Source organism: Sinocyclocheilus grahami, unplaced genomic scaffold (assembly GCF_001515645.1).
Source record: "Sinocyclocheilus grahami isolate Dianchi unplaced genomic scaffold, SAMN03320097.WGS_v1.1 scaffold563.1, whole genome shotgun sequence".
NCBI classification, from domain to species: domain Eukaryota; kingdom Metazoa; phylum Chordata; class Actinopteri; order Cypriniformes; family Cyprinidae; genus Sinocyclocheilus; species Sinocyclocheilus grahami.
In genome coordinates, this window is record NW_015505742.1 from 311,243 (window position 1) to 318,426 (window position 7,184).

The window sequence follows — 7,184 nt, forward strand, 5'->3', positions numbered from 1 at the left end:
ATATAAAATGAATACAAATAATTAAGATAATTTGATGCTGAAAATTTTTTTGATGAGAAATCTTTGAGTTCATGAGATCTCTGACTTCTGATTACAGACTTTGGTAGCTTGACCATTCTTAAAACAATGTGAGAAAATGACATGTTTATTAGGGTTTATTTATTCCCATTTCTCAGAAGACAGATCTGAGAAATAGGAAACTTAAAGAGATAGATCACCCAAAAATGTAAATTTTTTCATCATTTAATCACTCTGCACATGTATGAGTCTGAACACAAAATAAGCTATTTTGAAGAATGCTGGTAATCAAACAGTTACTAGCCCCCACTGACTGTCATAGTATGGAGAGAAAAAAAAATACTATTGAAGTCAATGGCTACCATCAACTGTTCGGTTATCTACATTCTTATATGAAGTGAAGTGAAGTGACATGTGGCCAAGTATGGTGACCCATACTTGGAATTAGTGCTCTGCATTTACCCATCCAAAGTGCACACACACAGCAGTGAACACACACAAACCGTGAACACACACCCGGAGCAGTGGGCAGCCATTTATGCTGCGGCGCCCGGGGAGCAGTTGGGGGTTCGGTGCCTTGCTCAAGGGCACCTCAGTCGTGGTATTGAAGGTGGAAGAGAGCGCTGTACATTCACTCCCCCCACCTACAATCCCTGCCGGTACGAGACTCGAACCCACAACCTTTGGGTTATGAGTCCGACTCTCTAACCATTAGGCCACGACTTCCCCTACAATAAAATCTTAATATCTTATATATATATATATATATTAGGGGTGGAACGGTACATAGATGTCTCGGTTCGGGGGTCATGGTTCGATACGATTTCGGTACAACAGGGGGAAAAAAAACAAATCTCCTATGCTTAGTTTCTTTTCATTTATTTTGAACAGACAGTAGTACAAATTAAAACATATTTCCACCTAGATGTGAAAATACTAAATATTATTACATTGTTAAATATATATATAATCTGCAATACATATATACACAGAATAAATTCTTGAAATAGATTTGATTTAGTTTACAGATAAACAAGGGAAAAAAACTGTGCGACACGTATTGTAGCCTACACTCTAAAAAATGCTGGGTTAAAAAGGGACAAACCCAGCTATTGGGTTGTTTTGACCCAGCGGTTGGGTTCAAAACAACCCAATAGCTGGGTTTGTCCCTTTATATTTAACTCAGCATTTTTTAGAGTGTATGTACGCTGAGTTTCAGTTAATTTTTGTGACAGGCTTAATTTGTTCACAGAAAGGAAACTCAAATGGCAGAAAGCGACATCCTATTTGTTTTCTTTATTTTACAAAAGCACAATGTTTTGTTTTCATTGTGAGTGTACACAAATAAAAGCAGACCTTTATACAGTGATGCATTATTAATAAGACAATAAGTGTTTAAAGTTGATTATGCTGGTATAAGGAAACATTTGAAGTGATCATGCTGGCGCGTATGCACACACACACACACACACACACACAACACATCAGTTCCAGCATTGCTAACCTGACAGCGCAGTTGGTACTTTATCGAAATAAACCAAACATCAGTGCGCCCGCCTCTGTGTCACCGTTGGAACTGAAGTACAAAGTCTATAATTTACATAATAGATAATAGTTTAGCATTCAGATACGTTACATCACAAATATGGAAATATTATGGAATATTTGGATTTGTGCCGAATGAGAGCGGTAGGATACAGTTGAGTGCGCAAGCCTTTAAAGTATACTCCTTTGTCAGTTTTAACTCAGCATTTTTTAGAGTGTATGTACGCTGAGTTTCAGTTAATTTTTGTGACAGGCTTAATTTGTTCACAGAAAGGAAACTCAAATGGCAGAAAGCGACATCCTATTTGTTTTCTTTATTTTACAAAAGCACAATGTTTTGTTTTCATTGTGAGTGTACACAAATAAAAGCAGACCTTTATACAGTGATGCATTATTAATAAGACAATAAGTGTTTAAAGTTGATTATGCTGGTATAAGGAAACATTTGAAGTGATCATGCTGGCGCGTATGCACACACACACACACACACACACACAACACATCAGTTCCAGCATTGCTAACCTGACAGCGCAGTTGGTACTTTATCGAAATAAACCAAACATCAGTGCGCCCGCCTCTGTGTCACCGTTGGAACTGAAGTACAAAGTCTATAATTTACATAATAGATAATAGTTTAGCATTCAGATACGTTACATCACAAATATGGAAATATTATGGAATATTTGGATTTGTGCCGAATGAGAGCGGTAGGATACACAAGCACAAAGCTCAATTTCGCAAACAGTTGAGTGCACAAGCCTTTAAAGTATACTTTTTTGTCAGTCTGTAGGCCTGTCCCAAATGGAACACTTCATGTGCACTTGCGGTCTTACAGACTTACAATGGCCACCGCGTGCGCATGTCCGTTAAGTCCATGAGGCCGTAGGGTGTCCCATTTGCCATTTTAGCGTTCAGAAGAGTGCTCGCGAGCGCCCCCTTTGCGGCCATTATGCGCCCTCGATCCACACTTCTGCTGAGCCCGCACTGGGGCGAGCTCCGTAGCAGACTTCTACCCGACAGTCAAAGCGGCATTACGTCACGAAAGTGCGGACAAGTGCGGGAGACCGCAAGGGTTTAGGGTGCCATTTGGGACAGGGCCTGTGAGAGAGATGCATTCAGAGTCAGCACATGGTCGCTGTCTATTGGGCTTTGTTTTCAAGTGTGCAACTCACGGCATTCGCTGTTCTTCTGCTGGCGGCCGTTTATCAAACAGCGTTGCATTCTGGATTCAGGGTGAATTGCCTGTATTCGTTGTAAGGCCTCATGCACCGAATCGAGTTGTCCGTACCGTGACGGTTCGGTACGAATACAAGTATCGTTCCACCCCTTATATACACAGTATATATATATATATATATATATTATATACACTATATATATATATATATATATACTTTTTATATACATATATACTTATACTTTTGTGTTCAGCAAAAGAAAGAAACTCATATAGGTTTGGAACAACTTGAGGTTGAGTAAAATGATGATAACATTTTAATTTTGGGGTGAACTATTCCTTTAAACTCCATTTAATCCCGTGAAAAAATAGGTCTTATTTGTAATGATTTTTTCCTGTGGGGATTTCTTTATGTAAGAGGACGCCTTTGCTCTTGATAGTTCTTTAATTTCGATTTCATACCATGCATGAGTAACAGTACACATTATGTGAAACTACAGTAAAATACAGAAAATGTGTGCAGTACATTTTTTTTAAGGAATAACAGGATGTTACTTCCTAAATGCATCATCCACTGCAGCAAACTCAGACATTTCCCATCATTTCATCAGCTTCTTTTAGCAAATAACCAGTGGTCAATCCGCAGGCGGGAGAGTCACAGCGATTGTGACCTCTTCACACACAAACACAAACACAAACAAACTCAGCCACATTCACAAACTATTTGAAGTGTGAGCAAACAGTAATGATTTCATATCTGCCACTTACTGACAATATGAAGTGTTAAATCAATGACAATTATCAGTTGGAAGAAAAAAAAATACATTATTTTCCCTGATGTAAAGAGGATTATATATTCTCACCCAGTGATTCTCAAATGATGGGTCATGACCCAAAAATGAGTCACTGGTCGGTTTTAAAAGGAGATAAAATGCGTACCTTATTTTCTGCTGTTTATCCATTTCAACTGGCATTCAGGCTCAAATTAATCTGCTAGAAGCCAAAATATGAAGATATCAACATAGACAGGCTGTGGGGCATGTCCTCATCATAGAAAACAAAACCACACAAGATTAGACAACACAACCTAGACTACATATAAATGTTCACTTACAGGGAGCATAAACACGGTTTGTGTTTTTATTATTAGCCTGTAAGGAATCCCGAAATGTCTAAATGTAAATTTAAATTTGATCTTTTATTTTTATTCAGTTTTTTTTTTTTTAAGAATGCATTAAATTGATCATCAAAACTGAGAGTAATTGCTTTTACACATGCCAATAGGTTTGAAAAAGGCTCCTTTCCTTTTTTTAAATTAATTTTGTTCAACGTGTACAATACTTCTGTGCTTTTTGGGATGGATTTTCTTCACACACACACACACACACACACACAAAATGCTCTTAAATCCTCATAATTCACAGCAAAGTCCTCCTGTTTTCTCTTGCTGTATCAATTAAAAATAGTTTTCATTTCCTGGACAGAGTTAACAGTCATGGGAAATCTGCAGAAGAGAATGAGAAATGATGCATAATAAGCAGGGCTGTCAATCTATTTAAAAATGTGATCAAATTAATTACATGGCATGTCGATTAATTAACTGAGTAATTGCATATAACAATATTAGCTGAGAAAATCCCACAAATCAAGATCAATCAAAAATATTAGCCTAAATTACTGTGGCAGATGAGCCATAAATCACTAAACAGACGTTACATTAAAGACATTAGAAGTGTCTTTAGAAGTAAATATATAGTTTGTTTCATTTCCATCATTAAACACAGACAGACCTACAGGCCACAGCAATCGAGTTTGCAAACCAACCACTGAAACCTACTCTACGAGTGTAATATATGGTGCACAGAATCAATGTGAGAAAGATGGGCATCCTGCTAAATGCCCATCTTTAATCTGAAAGGACCTCTCCTGAGAAACATCTATTGTGGCCATGAACGGCCTGCTAAGTGTTCTCACGGCGCTAATGTGGATGCTAATTCAGCACAGCACTAACTGTGCAGCACAGCAGGCCTAGTTTACGTGAATTAAATTAAACCTTCCTCCGTAGTGTCATAATCATCCTCATAAACATGGAATGATGCAGAAAATGAATTTCAAAGACACTAAATAATAGCAGCACCTCCTCTCTTCATTATGAAGCACTTAATCTTAATTCACACTCCCATGAGTTGCTGCTGTATTACATATTTGTCATAAATTGGTTAATATAATAAGCCAATGTAATAAATGTGATTTATTCATACACATTTTCAAATTAAATTTGATCAATGTCACAAATTTGCTTTTTGATTAGTGACCTAGAATTGATGGAAAATGTAACATAATAATGTAATGTTTCTTAAACCCCAAAATTAAAATTACCCCATGATTTACTCACCTTCAAGTCATCCTAGGTGTATATGACTTTCAGACGAATACATTTAGAGTTATATTAAAGGGGTCATATGGTGTGATTTCAATTTTTTCTTTCTCTTTGGAGTGTTACAAGCTCTTGGTGCATAAAGAAGATCTGTAAAGTTGCAAAGACTAAAGTCTCAAATCCAAAGAGATATTCTTTATAAAAGTTAAGTCAACCACACCCTCCTAAAACGGCTCATTCTAACACGCCCCCACGTCTACGTCACAACGTGGGAAGATTTGCATAACACCGCCCAAATTTGCACGCAAAGATAGAAGGCATAACTTTTATTCTCGCCGCTGCCATGTTGTGGAGTTGCTGTGTGTTTCGTTGTGAAAGCAAAACTACTTTGTTTGGCCTTCCAAAAGAGGACACAACTAGAAATCAGTGGTTAAGCTGTATTTACAACACTGTTCCAGAACACTTCAACCCAAATATTCAGATGTGTGATGCACATTTTGCGGAGGTTGAGGACTGTTTCCTGTGAGAGTAGCCTACAATGCCGTTGTCTGTTTCTATAAAGTGGGGCAGTTCCAACTTTGCAAGGACAGTCTGGCGCTTCTGACTCACAGCCTGTAAGTACGTTTTTTATATTTAAATAATTTGCCACTGATGATTCTAACACGAGTTTTGAGCAGTGTAGAGTAGGCTTCTTGTTTGTTGTTTCTCCGATCACGAATGCAGACATGGTTTTATGTTTACGCAGCGCGATACACGCAATGGGTAAAAAGACAGTATAAGTCATTAATCAGTAATTATGTCCCCACTGGATGCAACAAATGCCTCGTTTGTAATGGGTTTTATTGGTTTTGTCTCGTCTAGTGATGTCCGGAACACGAACGAATCGTACCGGTCGAACCAGTTCACCAAATCAAACTGAATCGTTTGAAACGGTTCGCGTCTCCAGTACGCACTAATCCACAAATTACTTAAATTAAATCGGTTTATAAATGTGCCTGACACTCCCTCTGAAGCGAAATAAACCAATATCCCGAGTTATTCAGTTACTCCTAACAGTACATTGACTGAACTGCTAAAAGAGAACCGATGATGGGATGTGCACGAGCAGAGCAGCTGGACTGAGTCTCGTCCTGCTGGGACACGGCATCACAGTATGTTAAGGGGCGTAACATTTCCGTCACACACTTGAGGTATTCGGCCAATCACAACACACTGGATAGCTGGCCAATCAGAGCACACCTCACTTTTTCAGACCGATGAGCTTTGTAAAAATTGACGCGTTAGGCTGGGCATAGAGGAGAAACAATAATGTACATTATATGGAAAATATTGTGTTTGTTTAACCTTAAACCGCATAAACACATTGCATTACACCAAATACACAACATAATGTTTTTTTAGCAATGTCATATGACCCCTTTAAAAAAATTACCTGGCTCTTCCAACCCCAATCATGGGGTAATTTTCATTTTTGGGTGAACTATCCCTATGCTTGTCCTTCTTACAGTGTAATTATGTAATTAAGCAGTAATATTAATTAACAAAATATACTTTTTATAGTGTTAGTTGATTATAATTAATCCCAATTTACTGTGATTACTATGTGTAACAAGTAACAAGGACACTTTATGTAGTGTTACCACATTATTTTGAGGTTTAACTGATCATCCTACAACCAAAACAAATTTTTTTTTAGTAACTCCAAAGATAAAACCAACTCTAAACCACTTATACATTAAAACATTTGAAGATAGATTTTAAATGCATTTAATTAGTTAGCTAGATAGTTATTTATTCATTCTGACAGATACGTCCAAATTAGTTTTGCTAGATGGTAATCAGCATTACACACATGCATTTGTATGCACAAATGCTGTCAATAGGATTGAACTTTTATTGAACCAAGACTATTCCTTTACAAATTAGGCTATTTATCAACTAACCAATAGATCAATTATCATTAATTACCACTGTCGCCAAATCTGGATGGAAGATTGCTGGTCATTATGTATGGTTGCTGACATATAGATTATCTGAGGATGGTCAGTAGTTGGCAGATCTCGTCCA